Genomic DNA, 19,172 nt, shown 5'->3' on the forward strand with positions numbered 1-19,172 from the left:
ACATTTTAAATAGCTGTCAATTAGAGGTTTAAGTTCAGTTTGCTCCAGGCACCTCATAACCCCCCCCAAAAAAACACCCAAGTAAGTCTGCGCTGGGACGTCTCCACATCCTGAGGTGGAAAAGGCAGTGTACAGTGTGTGCTGACCACCGCTTGACACGAAGAATTGATGAGAGCGGGAGAGTACTTCAATGCAGCAATGCCGCACACATATTTCCATAAACTCCCTCTGCCCTTAATGATCTTGGCAATCCATGGTGCAGCAAGATACCATAAGAAAATAAAGTACGGGCCCCTCTCACACATATTAGTCCGTGCCAGGATAAACATGTCGGGTGTTATTGTAGAGAACAATTACATTCAGTTGCAGAAAGGCATGTCTTTAAAACACACTGTGAGTCAAAGAACAAACGCTGGGTGGAGCATAGTCTCAACATGGGGGCATACATAGATAGACACAATGTCTAGCTCACACCGCCTCCCTGTTCATTTTTGAATTCAAGACATTTAACTTCAAATACTTCAAATGCTGCAAACTCTGACTGACTCTTTCGGTCATGACCCACAGGACCATAGATTCCCCGATCAACTTGGCCTTTTGACTCAGCTCCTTCTTTACCACAACTAATCAATACAGAGTCTGCATTATTGCAAACCACAAATCAATCCACATTGCAAATCCCACTTATCCACTTTCAGCCAGCCTCGCCGTTCATCCAGGGACTTTATTGTCCGCCATCCAAATGGCTCAATTATGTGCAATTTACACTCAGACAAAACATTTCACTTCCACAGCAAACAAAATCCCTCATTAAGAAGATCAACACGGGAGAAGATGAAGTTAGTTACATTTGCCCAAAATGAAACCTGAATGTGAACAGTCACTGGTTCCTGTGAAGAAACCACAAACACATTTTTTTGCTCTCACGTTCTTCAGTCATTACGCGCAACGTGTCGAGAAGCTGAAAAGCGAGTGACGTTTAATACAAGTGCTTTTTCAATTAGTCACTCAGCTACCCATGAATCATTTTCATTAGATTGAGGAGATGGTGTAAAACGTATTAAACAAAAAAGATCATGGAGATTTTTTTTTTCCCGGGAGGGCTACACAGACTACTGGCTCTTCACCAAGCAGGAGGCAATAACATGTGTATCTAGTTGACTCAATCTGCATCACATTGACACTATAAGTTGTGCTCCGAGGCCACCAGTGAAGAAGGTACAATGCATTGAAGTGCTTCCCAATACAAATCACTGTGATCCATATGATATAAAGCTGTGCCCTAACTTAAATTGGAACAAAATTGCGACATACAAGGGCAACATTTTTAAATGGATAGATGGAAGGTTTAAAACTCACAAAAGCATATTCATACAAGTCTATACAGGAAGATAATTGGTGGAATGCTTATATTGTGTCAGTCAGGACTGACAGCCTTTCATCATGTTACTTTAGTTGACCAAAATGAGACGCTTGTGTCTGCATTGTATGACTGAAAAGAGTTGCTGACAATGCATAATTGAAGGACAACTTCGGAAAAATTATTATTTTTACGGAAAAAAAAACATTGTGACGTTTTAGTGAGCGAGATATATTGCACATTGGGGGGGAGTATGGATGTGCTGAAGGAAACAAAGTCTAATCTCCCAAATGAGATCCTCTTTTGTAAATTTTGAATTGTCACACTACCTGTGGGACACTGGGATGAATGAACGTCGATCCAGAACAGGAAGCACAGCCTCCGGTGTGTCAACTCAGATAGAATACACAGTGTAAGGGGGCGATATTTGTCCGAGTGCTGGAACATCGGTGACAGTGTTTAGACAAGCACTTAAGTCTGTTTCCCGCCATAACTCTCGGAGGTGACTCCTTCTTCCTGCAGCTCCAGGAACTGGAAGCAAAGATGACAGAAAAAGAGAAAAATAAATAAGTTGTTTCAGATTTGAAAAGGCACATCGTCTGTCTCTAGAAATGTAACCACCTATAAATTATAATCAGGAAATATATGTTAATAAAAAAAAACTCATTCAGGTCAAATAATTGGCATGAAAATTGTTACCAAAGGCTATTTTCATAACCGTGCTTCGTAAAGACCTTAGATTAACGTCCTGGAAAGAGAAAAAAAACAACGGTAAATTCAGATAATCATTTCAAAGAAAAGGCTGGTTCACAACATCTGGGCTAGGATTTTAAGATAACGCAGACCTATAAGCAGAATTCTCTGCCTGTACTGACCTGGCTTAGAGAGCCACAATAAACAAAAGTGCTCAGACGTGGCCCCCAGAGTCCGTTTACTCGGTGGCGCAATGTTTGTGCTCACACAGCAGCGGACTTATCAGAGGCCCTGGCCGGCCTTACAGAAGGCTGTGGTTGTGCTACACTGCGTGCTTCCAAATTCCAAACAAACCTTGCATAAAGGGGAAAGCAAAAGACTAAAAGGTGAGGAATGGTAAAAAAACAGAGGATTCTGCCGCCTGGGGTCTTAGATAATAGCCATAAAAGGGGCCTCCCAGAAAAAAAGACGAGTGGAGGGTGGAGGTCTCTGTCTCTGTCATCATACCCTGGAGGGGTGTTGGCTTTGGCTGGAGAATCGTTGAGTTAAGGCAAGCCTAAATCCCCGCAGACACGCAGTCCTCCACTGGCTAATGCTCGACCAGCTTAGCAGCCAAAAAGATGGAAGGGTGTCTGGGTCCCTCACGTTCGGCAGACCAAAGACTGGATTGATCTCCAGATGATTGCAGATTTTCTCCTGAATGTGAGAGTCATTAAATCACGGAAAGCAACAAAATCCCAATGAAAAATAATTCCTGGTAACATTGCCAAATTCATTCCAGGTTGTTTTTGTTTTCTTGCTTCATTCCGGTTTTTGTGCTTTTATCCACAAGTAGAATGCGGAAATTGGCATTAGCATTCTCATTTTAAAAAATCCATGTTTATCATTATTCATGGAAAGATAGAGGTTTTGTACCCTTCCAACTCTAATGGGAACCATCATATAGTTCTCAATAAATGTGGGAAAATCCCTTTATTTTATTTTTTACTAAAATTCCCAATCCAAAATGAAACCCAATATTTCCCCAGCACAATTAGATTTGGTTAGTTAATGCCAGGGTTTGATGTGGAAATGTTTTCAAAATCCATTAAAGAATATTGTTCCAGTACACACACTGTAAGCTTCTTTCCAACCCACAACGGGTGTAGCCTCCTCCCACGTTGACTCTGGTTTTCCCTAAAAACCAAAAGCAAAATAAGATGCAGGCTAACCAAACCAATAAAGAGGATATAAAGACAGATTCATTGCTCATTTCAGTCTCCAAGTGTCAAGAGATGTTAAGCATATTCGTTCACACAAATTCCGGTTGATGTGCCAGAAAGGACCCATGCGCATCCAAGCCTTCCTTCCTTGCCATTAGCCATAACTTCTCCCTAAATATTTTCACTGACACTGACCCCTAGCATTATCCCGGCTCTCCAACCGCTGTCTTGGAAGCAGTCAATGAAAAGAAACAAAGTGATGCTGAGACAGCCTTGTGTATTAAGCGCTACAGAAATGAAAAGAAATATTGCGGTAATTACCAATATTCATTTTGGACAGCCTTGATAAATCTTACATTGGGTGGTGGTGGTCTTTTTCCAGGGCGCCCCAAATACTCCTTTGTAAAAGTCTGAAAGGAAAGAATCGAGCACATTGATTATACAACACATGTACTGTACATGTGTGCTCATATGCAGTGCTTAGAAAGCTCCAGTGGAGACAAATGCAACATTTTATGGACTCTTCCTAGAAATTAGTTACATATTTACTGTACACATATATGTCAATGAAAGACTTTTTTCCTCCCCTCCCAAATCTAAAAGCATGCAGTGCAGAACAATCTCCAAGTGTGTTTACTTAGGGCGGGTGTGCGTCTGGCCAAGCTACAGCTTGCTTTGGGTATCCAGGAAGGCCACCTGAGCTCCAGAGAGCTTGCACACCTGTTCTCTGTTTGGACAACAGCGCAATCATGACACGGTCATAAGGTCCAACGCTATCGCTGACGATCTGGAGAGCAATCCAGCACTTACCTCTTATTGGCTCACATAGCAGCCTGGCATTGAGGCCAATTAGAAGTTCAGCCTCCTCTTGTGACTGAGTTCTCTCGCTAGACGGCTGCTGCACTTCCTGGAACAGGATGAACCAAGCGGGAATTAAAGTTTTGAGCAAACATCACAGGACATAAATTCACATGTATAGATGTGTTTGCACAGAGGAATAAAGAAGTTGGGGCAGTGGCTGTTACGACCTGCATTGAGTGAAATGGATGGAGGATTTCATGCATGGTCTGTCTGTCCACACACACACACACGCATGCATGCACACACACGCACGCACGCACACAGCATTTATTGATATAGCATTTACGTATAGACATTTACATTGACATAAACCAAACCAAATCTCCATGGTGAATTCTTGGTGGCATTTGGTGATGTCCACAGATTTGAAACATTCACACAGCAGTTGAAATTGTAAAGCCACAATCATCAGTGAGACATGAAAGAATTGAAAAATGGAATCAATGAGTTACACATGTGTACTATGAATTTTTTCACAATAGAACTCAAGAAAATTGCTGGTGGATTGAAGAGTGAGGGTGAGCCAAGCCACCCTGCAACCGCTAAAAATCAAACACACAGGGCACGGTCCATCTGAAAGTCTTTACGGGCTTTGGTCGTCGTTTCATGTGAGCCTTCCTCAATCGGCCCACTCTCGTCATCCTCAGGGCTGTGTAAGCTCTGTGGTTTTGGCATGCCAGCACACATATCACAGTGGTTCCTCCGTGTGCGGAGATCCACTTTTCCACTCCCGTACAGCTACAGTTCACAGATCACTTATCGTAATTATCATTTCACCACACGGAGCGATTATACCAAGCGGCTCCCGCAGGGTTTGGAATGTCAGCTCGGTTCACATGAAATGTTTTGATTCTGCAGTGTCTGTGTTTTATTTAGCTTTTTTGAGCCATTCGGTCACACTGACTACAGACAAACAGTGACCTGCATTCGAGCCTCCTAGTCTTTTAACGTCTTTCCCTATTCACAATGACATATTTTCGAGAGACGCCAGCCTGCATCTTTTCCATATTAAGAATATGGCATACAAAGTTAACATTACTATAATTTTTTTATTAGAATAGGGAAGCTATAAATAGCCACATTTTACTCCCGAGTCATTAACAGACATATAATGAGTAGGGCACCCTGTTGCTGATGATAGTACTGCAGTGGAGTTACTGACGAGAAAAACAAGCCTGGACTCGTGTTTGCTAATCTCAAGTCAGAATTGATATAGTACCGTATTTTCCGCACTATAAGGCGCACCTAAAACCTCCTTTCTCAAAAACTGACAGTGCCCTTTATAATCCGGTGCACCATGTATATGGACCAACATGGATTTGTGGATGAGGACTAATTTATTAAAGTAAGCTTTACGTGTTTATTTTGTGTGTTGTGTGATATTAACGTTTGAGCAATGTTGACCTATTGATATATTGTTATTGTTTTCAGTATTTTGAGTGTTACTATATTGTGATTGCATTAATGTTTGAGCAACATTGAGTTATTTATTCTTTGCACTTTATAATCCGGTGCGCCTTATGTATGGACAAAGTTTTAAAATGTGCCATTCATTGAAGGTGCGCCTTATAATCCGGTGCACCTTATACTGCGGAAAATACGGTACTCATATTTTTTTGGTCCGTTTATAAAAGAAAAAAAAAAAGTGTGAATCCAGCTGGGCAGCCAAAGGTGAGTGTATATAAACAGGGCAATTGTTGACATTATTCCTGAATGACAAAAAACACTCCAAATGTTTTTTTTTTCTCTCTGCAACAAGCATGTTAGAAAAATCAAGTACGTGTGAAGGTGACCGCATGAGTGTAAGCTTCCTGCCCGTTTTACCAGCACAGACAATTTTACGTGCCAAAATGTACAATTCACAAATGAGTTTACATTCTACCAGGCTTAGGATGTTAATTTTGGCTTGAGGTTTAGTCTGATTTGGCCTCCACATTAAATAGTAACCTACAAGGATTGCACATTAAAACAAAATCTAATCGTTTCCTTGAAACTCTCTCCCATTTCAAAGCATTTCACACTACATTTAAACACATAGTAGGCTTCCATACTTGCTGCTGCTGCTGTTAGTCTTTCTGAAGGCACATTTCCTCCACTGCACCAGCAATCAGTTCTAGTTGCAGCCTGCTCCAATAAGGTACACCAGCATCATTTATCATCATTAAGAAAGTGCAAGATGCTTGGTGGGCAAGAGCTGTTCAAAAACATCTTTGTCTTTTGACACAAGACACCATCAATAAATTGGCTGATGTATTTGCTGTGGTTTGAAGAAAGTGCTAATGCTGCAGGATACTATTTGTATCCGGAAAGAAATGAATGAACTTACATCACGCTTGTATTTACATTATGGTAAAATACTATAAACATTGTGAAGATCAAGTCTGCATTTCTTGATTTTGTTATTGCAGCTCCTTCCTCTTAGTCAAATAATTAAAAAAAAAAAAACAGCCTGGGTTTCATTGAACCATTTAATGTAACTACTTAATGGCTTGCCTGGTGAACTACTTAATAGGCCAAGAAAACAAACACATGAGTGTCATTTGGTCACAGGTGTTAAAAGTTAAACCCCAGTTGTTGACTCATCAGGACTCAGATGTGCGCAACACGTAGGCTCAAGCTCCTAATGTGAAGCGTTCAAGTCACAATTCATTTAAATCTGGCCTCAAAGCTAATTTCTGTGTTCACTCTGTTTAGTTTTAGTTGAGCGGATTTGTTAAAAGGCTCTAAAGCTCTTGTAATAGGCCAGGTAGTCAGTCAGTCGCTGTGTTTGTGTGCACAGAAATTTCAGGCTAGCTCGAAGGCTGAATGCAAAGAATCCACCCTCACCTAAATGATTATCCAAAGCGTCATCTTCGTGGTAAATGTCACTAGGTCCAGGTGCGCTTCCCCACCAAATAAAGTTGCGTTGAAAAGCAGTGATGCTTCAGGGCTGGTCAGGTCCTGCTTCTGCTGCAAATGTTCAAGCAGCCATGTAACAGAGCCTTAATGAGCCTGTCAATCAAACTGTCATATCTCTGGGACCGACTTTTGCAGGATGCCTGACTGAGTGCAGAAGGCCTAATGTAGAATGTGAGGAAGGTAAATTAAAATAAATGTAAAGATAAATGTGGGCTGTGCTGAGTTAGTGTATGATGGATTACGATGCTAATGACACTTTTATTTCTATTACATTATTTTGTAACGTTAGCTTCTAATGTCTTATGTATAGCACAATCTATTATTTGCGGCTCTCTAAATCAGTTGTATAGGTCAAAATCTGATTGCGAAATCGGTGATTCGTCCTCAATTTAGTTCAGTTATGTACAAATCGTAATCTGCGGTCAAATGAATTGCGTGTATTGTTGGCAACAGGTAAAAGTGGTGAAGGTGAAGACCACCATATTTAAAATGGGTATTCTGATTGGTTTCAGCAAAGAGAAGTTCAAAGTAAGTGATGAAATTGAAAGTGCTAATGGAAGACAAACATTACTAGAAGGAAATCTGTTGCTCAGATGTTTAGGGAAGCCAACAAGCGTCCAAAAAAAAGTCCATGCTTGCTTTGATTTAACACATACAGGGTGTGTGGCCATTGTACAAGTCTGTGCTGGTCCTGCATCATTTTTTTTCTTTAAAACTTCGGAGAAATCATGTAGCATGATCTTCAGAAAACATCCATTTTGGGCAGCTCTGGCTGTCCATTTGTCTCAATCACAATTAGTATTATGCAATAATCAGAAAACTGCTTTGAGGGAAGCCATCACTAATTGTACACATACTAAATTAATCAATTTGCAAATACGTCTTCACAATACAAAAAATGAACTATGTTGCATTCTTGTGCAATCGGCACAAAGACAAGCCTCCGTATATCTTTGCGTGCACAAGCAACTTTTCACCCGCTTTTACCTTTAATTGTTCAACTAATTGGTAAGTTTGCTAGATCAGACAACTGTAATTAACAAGGATAAACTGTCCATGTTAGTTCAGTGAAAAAAGCTGAAAGGTGAACTTTTTGATGAATGCATACAGTATAGAAAGTCTCTTTGCCACATTACGGAGACAGAGAGCCTTTCTCCAGCAGCAGACAGAGAGAAAATGTTTTCATTATAGAGAAGTGGAGGGAAGGAAGGAATAAGAGAAGGAATAAGGTGGAAAGAAAAGGGGGTTGTGGGGTGTACACTTGTCTGGCCAGTCCAAAGCTCGATTGCCTGATTAAAAACATGTGTAGAGCCCCACTTCCACGCTATGACACAAAAGTCTGAAGCAGACACACAAACATGAACAAAGACTTCCTCCAATGAACATTTACAAAGAATGGATGCACATGAAAAGATGTGACACATTGGGAAGTTTATGTTACAAATTAACTTCACTGTTTTGTTGATGAAATATAAAGCAGTATGGTATTAATTAAGAAGAGCAGATAAAGCAGGTTTTATTTTAGAGGTTGAAATATTGCAAGCTTGCTGAAACACATGGAATTATTCAAAGTTGCTGGCGGGAGGGCGGCATTGAAGAGTGAGGAAGTTTTTTTTCATACCTTCCATCCATGAGGTTACTACATTTGGCACCATCTGGAAAATTCCAAATAACAATACAGTTAGATGACTTTGAGAAATTTTGACCTCCGTGCGATTTCTTTATAGATGCTGGCTCTCAAATAACCTCCTGTTTGGACAAGTCGTTAGTGACAATAAACACAATCTCGGGAGAGAAATAACGTGTGTGAGCGTCCAGTGTGAGGCAAACCGGAAGAAAGTGATAAACGGAAGCAAAACTTATGAAAAGAGATGCGAGGAAAATGATAAGTTAACCCCTCAGAGAGAAAATCCCAAATTCTGTACATACAAAAGATGTTTGAATGCTCTCCCATCCAATGGAGCTTCAGTAAAGATATTTTTTTCCAAATAGTTTTCTATGCTGCCAAACCTTTGAAGCAGTTGAATCAGGACAAAAGAAAACAACACGACGGGAAATGCCTGATCGTAATGCAATGAAGTTGTGTTTTTTCCCCCTTTTTCTTTATTCACTTTGTGTGCGTTTTCTGTTCCACTTGTGATGGTGTGGCCTCAACTGTGGAATATCAAATATTTATTCAATCTTTGGAACGCATTGCTTCGTCTTTTCTCACTGGTGTGGGTTTCAAAAACACACATGCCGACACGTTTATTTCTAAAAAAACATTTTTAAGGGAGGACGTGGGGTGGAATCAGTGTAAAAACACATCCATCTTTGTATGTCAGCGCGGCATTGACACAATAGGGATTTTGAATGGCACAAAGCGTTAGCCAGCAACACCAACACGGGGGAGTAAATATTCAACTCTCGATGGTTCTGAGGTTCTTATTTCCCTAATGTCGCACTGTACTGTTCGTATATCTTAATTCTTAGACACTATCTGTGTGTGAATACACTCAACAAAAGAAGTCAAGTCAGGCCATGTTGATTTATACAGTCCTTAATCACAAAATAGTCTCAAGAACAAAAGCGAGGTTGGCTAATTTACAAATCAAATATGGACCCAGTCCTTTTTAGTGTTCCAGTTGTTCACCATACGACGAGAAGAGAAGGCCAAGAAATGAAGGCTGCATTGTTAAATCTGCAAACACACTCAACCAGCTGGGGAGTGTAGCTCTTAAACTTGCTATGAAAACTCTGCTCTGTGTTCATACGTCAAGAGTTATATGGAATTGGATAGGAGACGTGATAGGAGCTGTTAGCGTGATGGTGGGTGGTAAAGGTTTTTCTCTAAATATTTTCCTCATAACTAGAGCAAATAGTTACAGTACATATGCTTATTGTAAACATTTGGGGCCTGATTTTGTTATGATGCTATGCTTCTTCTTTTTTGGTCAGTGACATCTGTCCAGCAGGCTGTGATAGCAAAGTACTACTCAATCCCTTTATGTAAACATAACATGTGAGCGCATCTGTCACAGCTTGAATTTTGCTGAGCTCTGCATTCTTTTGGAAGAAAAAACACCTTTGTGGTTGCTATAAACAATTAACCGATACAAAGTGTTACTCTGCATTTTGTTTGTTGAGCAAACAGCAATTTCAATCAGTGTTTGCTATGGATGAATGTTGTATTGTAGCAGCATGATAGCTGAAGAATAGAAGAAGAAAAAGACGTCCGACCATGGGCATCTACCTGAGAGGGGGCATCGACTGACACCCCCCTCAAACAACCACAACTATATATAAGCTCACCCTTAACGCGTGGCATCTGAATGTATAATACACAATACAGTGTAACATTGTTAAATAAAAACTTGGGACAGCCCAGTTGTGTATACAAATACATATGCCACAGCACAGGTGTCAAACTCAAGGCCCGGGGGCCAGATTTGGCCCGCCACATCATTTTATGTGACCCGCGAAGACAAATTGTGCATCAAATTCGTGTGTCATTACTAGAATTGCAAATTGTCTTCACTTTTAATAAAATCTTTTTTTTTTAAATATTTGACCATCTGATTTGAAAACGAGTTATTTGTCAGTTTGTTTTGTAGCTTTTACTGAATATAATATGGGGTGCTCATATATTTATTTGGGTTGACAGTCATAATGGCCCTCCGAAAGAAGCTATGACTACAATGCGGCCCGCGAAAAAAACGAGTTTGACACCCCTGTGCCACAGGTTGGGGTGCCACTTGGCACAGGGGGCCGCCAGTAATGGGGAACCACATACAGTAAATTTCCTGGAAGTGGTGGCCACATATCTGGCCCTACACCACTTCTTCTTGGGCCTACAGGGCAGGCACGTACTTGTATGCCCTGACAACATGTCTGTGGTTTACCACACTAACCACATGGGGTGACCAGGTCATTCTGGCTTTGGCCATAGTCTCTTCTTACTTGGGCGTTCGTCCACTTTGCGATCTTGTGGGCTGCCTGCCTTTCGGTAGTGAAGTCTTGCCTGCCCCGAGGGTCCCCTGTGGCTGGAATAGTGAAAGCTGAATCCAGAGGTGGTCAGCACACTTGCTTATTAAATGCTAATTTAACTTGTGCACCAATAAGGGCTCAGTTTTATTCAGTTCTTCTCAGGTACATCATCATAAGGGCCCAGCTTGTACTGACAAGTAGGCTACATATCCCATTTCGGCTCTGGAATAAACAAGTTCAAACCGGCCTCTGTTGATCATTTTATAAAACTATATAAAGCAGAGTCAATGACATTTGAACTCCACAACAACTTGAGCGTATTCAATAAAGATTATTTCCACAATCCTCTTGTTTCAAAGCTCAAGTGAATGACCTACTGATGCTCCAATGGGTACAACTGCTAAATCAAATAAGACACAATAAATGATCTGTAAGAAAATAATTGCTTTTACAAAGATATTGAGATAATGCTTATTTTTAGTGGTGTGAAATTGCACTGCCAAATATGTGCCATTCCATACCAAAGTACAACTCCCCAAAGTAGATAAATAAATAAAATATTTATTTATGTACTCAAAGTCCCCACTGTGACATGAAATGACAAACAGCATATACAGTAAAGTTTGAGATTCCAGGCCAATACTTTCCATACTTTTATTATTTTCATTGGAGAGTAACAGAAGTCAAACCTTTTTCTTCCCACATTTATGATCACTCACAAAAAAGCAATCTATCACTCAGCGACCCCAATTCCCAGGCATGACAGTCTTGCGTGTCATATCTAAGAACACGGAGTGCAAACGAAAGGCTGATCAAACACATTAAGAAGACATCAGCGTGCAGCGTAACCTTATCTGCTCGGACCAGGGTAGAGTTATACAGTAGACGTGTGGTCATACTCATTTATGATGACTCAATCCAACAAACCCATTGGCCTCCATCATTGTGATAACACGATGGCGCCACAGCTGATATCATACAGCAAGCGAGTGATTCTGGGAGAAAGAACGGCTGTTGAGAAGATAAAACTGCTGAGCCAGAGCTCTTTAATGGTCCCCCACCTCTCCCTAACAACTTTGGTTTGTTGTGGAAAAAAAATAATCCCACTTGTGAGGTTTGTTTTACACAAAAATAGGTGTACAACAGTTCAATATTTACGCAGCATTTTTAAGGGTGAACATTTACATTCCTCCCGTTGCCTCTCGTCAACTTTGCATGGCTGTGGAGACTACCACTCCATCTAGGGAGCTGGTGTGATACCACTGCAACTGTCAGTGTGATGGAAAGGGGTTATCACCTCCAACACCTCCCCTCCTCCAAAAAGAGGCCTGGGAAAGGCGAGAAGGCCACGTACATAAAGTGGAGCATTTCAGATACTTTACGTTATGCTGCCAATATGTAAACAAAGAGCCAAAATGATGCAATCGTGCTTTGTAAAACTGGGAAGAATGGATATCAGACAATGCTATAAATGATGTTGATGATGTCTTATGGCAAGACTAGATTCAATCATGTCCCGTGAAAGCACAATTAAAACTAAAAATAGCTGTGGCGACAAAGTTGATCAATGCACAATGGAGTCTCTCATTCTCACTATGACTAGATGGTCCGGTTTCTCATAGCGTTCCCTGGCTAAAATCATGTTTCCATCATTTACAGTTTGTATATTCAACTTGCTTAGATTGCAAATATGAGATCACATAGTAAATTTCGGCCGCACTCAACTAAGCTACTTGATCTGGATATTTATTGATGATGAAGACTTCAAACATGTTGAAACTGGAGCCACATGCAGCTCTTAAACCATGGCCAATGCAATTTTCACTGGCAGGCAGGGAGGAGGCACCAGGGGTGGGTAGAGCTTATTACTCACAGTCACCACCGCACAAACTGATTCTTCCTCAATGATGACCCACAGAGAAGGTTGAAAGATGAGACGCATTCTTTTTTAGCCCCCTCCCCACCCTCATACAACTCTCAGCTCCCGCTTGGTCCAGCTACCTAGTTTATTAGTTTGCCTCTCTATGACAGGTATGCAATACCCTCTTTACCTGTCACACACCCACCAAGTCAAATATGTTATATTACTGGCTGGGAATGTATATCCCTTTCAGAGTACAAAAGAACCCATACATCAGCTTGGGCCTCATCACTCATGACAGAGGCCCCTCATAGACACTGAGCTCATCTGAACATGGAGTCATGCTTATTGATGAACATACAGCAGGATGAGCAGACAGGCAAGCCATCAATCAAGGTGATAGTGAACAGGCATAAAGTCTATACTTGGAACAGTAATTATTGGACTGCAAAGTGACTGCTTGTGCCTTTTTGAGTTTCAAACCCAGAACTACGTAGCTGTAGGGCAAACGTGCTAATCACAAGGGTTACATGCTAGCCTTGTTTTTATTCCCATCTTTTTTATTAGCCATTCAAAATATGGATAAGAAAGGCACTCAAAAAATAAAAAATAAATAAAATATATACATGTATATATATAAATATATATAAAAAATAAAAAATAAAATAATATACATATATATATATATAAATATATATATAATATATATAATATAAATATATATATAAATAAATATATATATTCTTTATTTATATATATAATATATATATATATAAATATGTAAATATATATAAATATATATCTAAAAAAATAATATATATGTATATATATATATATATATATATATATATATATATATATATATATATATATAAATAAAAGAACTACTAATAGGATTGGAAAACATTGCTTTTCCACGTAGACGCTCTAGAGATAGTTAGGCTAACGCAAGCCTCGTTCTGAATAGGCTCGTCATTGTAACTCAGTTTCTTTGAGAGTCGCTTCACAGGCCAGGAATGTGACCCACAACAGGTCTCCAACGAGCTCGACGTTTCTCTGCGGTTTCGATACCCAGCTGGGCTGGGCTTTACTAAAGCGTTTCTGCCTCTGCAGGGCTATCAGGTTACGTGGATTTTGGGTCAGCAAAGCCCTCCTGGTTCCACTTTATGAGCAACATTTCATTATTTTAGATTTATCACTGCCGTGTTTGCCTGTTGCTGTGTTTTCCTTATATATGAGCCTATTCAATTCATAGCGCCTAATAATGAGCAAAGAAAGTGATTTAAAGAGACTGCAGGTTGGAGTGTTCTCATGCTGCCAGAATTATGGGCTGTGCAGGGGGCCCTGGGTGAAAAAAGGGGTATCCTGAGTTAAAGGATGTCCCTAGCACAGTGAAGATCTTTGCATATCTATCCCATCTTGATGGACTGACTGAGACCCGCACCCTGTTTCCAGCAAGTCCCAGGGGAGTGCACACTTGCCAAAGTTGTGTCATGGATGATTTGCAAATCTTTTTAAATCTAGCATGCCATTATGTGATTGTTTACCTTACTGAGGCAGAACATCATTAGGGTATCATTAACGGTGGCATTTGGAGAAGATCCCTCTCTCTATCCCCTGTTGGTCGACCTTCGCTTAAGGGGGGTGATGGGAATTAACCCTTTCGTACCCCTTTACGAGCCTTTGCAGACTACAAGCAGAGGCTGGGCGAATACCAATACGCACCGACACATATACCATGGCATGCATGCCGTGGTGGGATGTAGATTTTAATGTAGTGACACTTCACTTACATGAGCAGTATTCATTTTTCTGTCAACTTCTTCCTACATTTGAAAACAGATATTATTTTTTTACTCTTCAAGTTACCAACTTGGCTCATTACTTTTTTTTAACCTTTGCAAATGGCACAATGTTAAAAAAAGACATAAAAAAAGGCAAAGTCAACAATTGTTGAGATTTTGGGGATTTATAGAAAACAGGGAACATGAACTGGAAATCAAGAATGACAGTGATGCAATAGATTCAGCAGCGGAAGATATTCTCCAGTTGACAGCAAAATGTTTGATTTTTGCTTTTGTGCTTGCATATGTACTTTAATGTTGCTAAAATAAAGAATTTGAATCAGTACTTGTACCAGAGTTTTTTATTTTAATTTTTATTTTAAACAAAAGTATCTGTCGTTGTACTTAAGGACAGACTGTGCACATTAACCATAACACATGACATACATTGCTATTTGAAAGACAGCATTACCCGCCCATCACAAGGGATTACATCTTGATAGTTTAAAATTTGACAGCAGCTTCTCACGCTCATCTACTCTTCCATCCTGCTCCTCATCTATTCAGCCTGATTCATCGCTTCCTTTTCCATCACACATCTTCGTAGTCTGACGTGACACCTTTCTAGATAGCCATCATTTTGACCTCAAGGAACACACGGTGAAGGTCATACAATATCAGACAAACAGGGGCAAAAATGAAGTTTTCCTGTGCAGCAGTGGAATCGGGTGTCTCAACACGGATACAGAATGTGCAGGGGTGTCAGATTGTCACCGTGATAGTGGATGCTTGGCGCCAACGTGCACAAATACAGCAACGTGTTATGAAATTGACCCGAAACCACAGGTTCATTCTTACGGGCAACTAAGCACGCATCTGAGCCAGTTGCATGCAGACACACTGGAATGTGGAGCTTTTCAAAAGAAATCAAGCAGAGATCCTGTGGTTAAGCATGCACTTCTGGAGCATAAATGAAGAAAAAGTTTAGTTCAAAGAGAAGCTCACCTAAGAAACTATTATTCAATGCTACGTATTTTCAGAACATACAAAAATATGTAATTGTGCCAGAAAATTAAAATATTTTATATTTCAATACTTGACAAGGTATTATTATGGCATTGATTTTGCTCTTTTTTTTTAAATTTAATATTTCTTTGGTGATAGGACAGCTGGCTAGAAACCTTCTCTCAGTATCACCTTGGAAAAAAAAAAAAAACACAACAAAGCCCAAGGTCTTAGTTCCATTATGTTTTTATCTTTTGGAATTATGCAAAACATTTTGATGGCGTTCAGCTACCACTACTCATCTATTTCTCGGTCCTCTAGTGCTCTCTAGCGGACTTGAGTATATAGAGGCATGTCCCATAACGATTGAGCACAACTTTCCCGAAGTAAATGCTTTAATACTACAGCAATTTTACAATTTTTAAAAAAATAAACCTATGATTAAAAGAAATGGAAAAGCCAAGGTACTCTGTTAGAGAGGAGTATATTAATTTAAAAAGGCAAGTTGCTTAATAATGTTACATTAGATTTTCCTGCCACATTTTTTTGTTATGAGTTCTTCAGAAGACACCTTGATTTGCATTCTTTCCATCTATATATGATCCATATCTGCTTTTGAAGTGTTATGTTTACTGTCGCTCCAGTATCTCTGCAGCTGATTCCTGACTTGACTGAATAGAGCATCAGATCCTGGTGCTGCTTCTATTTCTACAGAGGAGCACGTGCTTATCCTCAGGAGTGCATGCACGTACAGGCAGCTGAAAAACAGACCCCCACAGTACTGAGCCTTGAGCCCCTCACTCGGCCCCCCTCTTCTCACAAACACAAGCCCAGTGTGTCCGGTTGTATGCAGCAGAGAGGAAACACATATACTTCGCTTGACTAGAAACAATAACACAAAAGTCCATGAGAGACGCAGCAGGAAAGGGGGCAGGCAAGTGAGAATGGATAACTGCGTACAGACTTAGAATGCAACAAGCACATTTTCATGAGTGGACAGGTACATAAGTATACTGTACACATCTGCAGAAGCATCTCCACAGGAAATGGGTCTGATGCTGCAGGTATCCTTTACTTCCTCCCCTGTCCATCAGTGAAAGGGAATACTTTGTCTCTGCTCAACTGGCCCAAATTAGTCAAACCTGCAAGAGGCTATTTTCTTCATAATCGTTTCTAATTCACCCTGCTCGAATATTCCACAGCATACAGGTGAATCCCTAATTTGTGGCATGCATGCACTTGGTTATGGATACGCTCACAATTTGGTAATCAAGAAAATTATGTCAATAGCTGATAACAGGCTGGCTAGCAACCAACCGAGCACTGCATGGACTGTCGGTGGCATGCTCCTAACACAAAGCATCCGTGATTTCATTCGCTCCCTTTTCATGAAAAGCCTAGACTGCAATATGCACACGTGGAAACCACAAAAGATTAGATCACAATCTTTTAAAAAGGATTACCCTGGGCTCAACTCATTACTCAGGAGTCGCTAAGAGTTTGTCATGGAACAGTGATGTTCCGGAGTTCCTGTTGTGCCCTTATGCAGCCAAAGTCTAGACTTGAGGTCCCACACCCTCTCTCTCTCTCTCTCTCTCTTTTCTCTCTCTCTCTTCTCTCTTTCTCTCTCTCTCTCTCTGCGCTGGCTCCCTTAAATCAGAGCAGTGTTGTGTTGTGGTGAGGTGAAGCCACGGTCTACTGCCATTCATCTAAATGGAATCAGATTAAAGCTGAGGGTCTAAATACTTTTTAACGCAAAAGATAATCTGCCATCGCTTTCTGCCTGGTCTTCCATATAGAGGGCAAATATGTGGAAGAACTGGGATATAAAGCTATGACCCTGAAATGAGGGTGGGAAATCAGATGAGATTGGGTCTGCTTCCATTTTTTAGTTGATGTGAGGTGACAGAAATTGGGTGAAATATTCCAAAAAGGTGTTGAAAGAATCAATGACGTGCTGTAAACCAGTAAGGTTAAAAAAAAAAAAGTATGCAAACGGGTGAAACTCCAGAGAAAGCAAAAAATGATCTTCATAAATTAAGTCAACAGTCGGCTATATTTCACTATCAGGGGCCTCCCTGCATCAAATGCTCCAAAGAAAAAGAGGAATGAGCTGAGGGGTAACCCACAGCATGGAGGCTGTCAGTGAGCAAGCTCACACCTGCCCACCTTTTATGGACATACAGTAAAGTCATCAGTCTGTCAGCACCACACGATAACACACTCCTGGGAACGGACTGACCTGCTGCTCGCCCCCCTCCCTCCCTCCCCACCTCCACATGACAAAGGGCGGTTTAATATACTTACCGCCCAAAACATTACAATCTGATGCACTGACATTCAACTTCCCTCGTTCAACCAAAATGTTCACCATCTATTTTCTACCAAATTGTTAGGGGAACAGATGAGCTGGAGCCTCCCTTGACTGGTTGCTAGGCAAAAACAGAGGTGTATCTAGCCATACGATCACATCTTTAATTGAGACAATGATCATGTTTTTGGAATGTAGAAGCTAAAGTACAAAGCGCAAGAACATGCTAACGTCAGAAGATGATACCTCATCAATCAAACTTTGGCAGTTGAACAGATATTATGACATAATGCGAGACATCAAGAAAACTTTTGCGTTATACAAAAGATATTAGAAACAGCTCATGGTATGATGTAGTTTAAACCCAAATCAAGTGTTTCCTGCTGGCCCTCCAGTTGTTTCTCACATTGCAAAAACAGGTAAGGTTCATTGACGACAAAAAAAAAAAAAAATCCATTGGTGTCAATACAAACGTGAATACTTGAAATTGTGAAGGTGGAGCTAATGTACCGGCTTGTCAGATTGTGACTGTGAGACTGAAGATGCATGCGTTGGTTGTCACCATGCAAATATTGTAGCTGAGAATCAAATCACATATATTACGGAGGCAGAGTTCAAAAGGAGACAACGTTTGGCACAAGCTATACAAGTAAGCTAATCACGTTTTGCAGCATAAGCAGGGTGGAAGACAGAAGTAAGAGAGGTTGTTTGGGAAGTGTACTTGGGGCCAGCTAACTGGGTGGTAGGCAGCATGTTCAAGAAGAGAACAGAAATACTACGTGGCACGCTGCATACTGATGACTAGGTTGTAGCGGCTGGATCGGCTCTCCGGTAGTTATTCACGGAGCCGTTATAAAAGAAACACAATCAAGTCATTTGTGTGGCCTTCTCTTTTGCACTGCTTTTATTCTCTTTGAGCTCTGAGGAACAAAGAACAGAATGCATGTCACTGAATGAATAAATAAACGTGAGGAAAAAGAGGAGGCCAGCTGTTGGCCCTTCTTTGGAGCCAAAAAGTAATGAATGGCGGAAGCGGTTTGTGCTAGCTGATTCACTTCAAGACACTTTTACGAATGAGTGAACGTTTTAACTATACCTGAGCTGTAATGAAAGGGAAAAAAAAAGGACTCAGGTCTTTGTGGTCTGCTGTTGATGGGTATAATCCAGAAGGAAAGCTTAAGTGCCCCCTCTAGCGCCCATATTTGCAAGTGCAGTGATGACATGAACAACG

The 19,172-nt window shown here is 40.6% G+C and overlaps 1 long non-coding RNA gene across 3 annotated transcripts; it reads right to left on the reverse strand.

Moving 5' to 3' along the window:
* Positions 1–704: 704 nt before the first annotated feature.
* LOC148393443 (uncharacterized) lies at positions 705–9,075 on the reverse strand. Of its 3 annotated transcripts, XR_015860326.1 has the most exons (8): positions 8,944–9,075; positions 8,636–8,669; positions 4,066–4,162; positions 3,893–3,982; positions 3,577–3,665; positions 3,167–3,229; positions 2,060–2,749; positions 705–1,891 (listed from the first exon to the last, which is right to left on the reverse strand). It is a non-coding gene; the product is annotated as an uncharacterized LOC148393443 (long non-coding RNA). The 3 variants fall into 3 exon arrangements; XR_015860327.1 differs by having other exon boundaries at positions 705–2,749; positions 3,612–3,665; XR_015860325.1 differs by having other exon boundaries at positions 705–2,749.
* Between the last annotated feature and the right edge of the window lie 10,097 nt (positions 9,076–19,172).

Source organism: Syngnathus floridae, chromosome 9, assembly GCF_059516105.1.
Source record: "Syngnathus floridae isolate MCC-2025c chromosome 9, RoL_Sflo_1.0, whole genome shotgun sequence".
Classification (NCBI taxonomy): Eukaryota; Metazoa; Chordata; class Actinopteri; order Syngnathiformes; family Syngnathidae; genus Syngnathus; species Syngnathus floridae.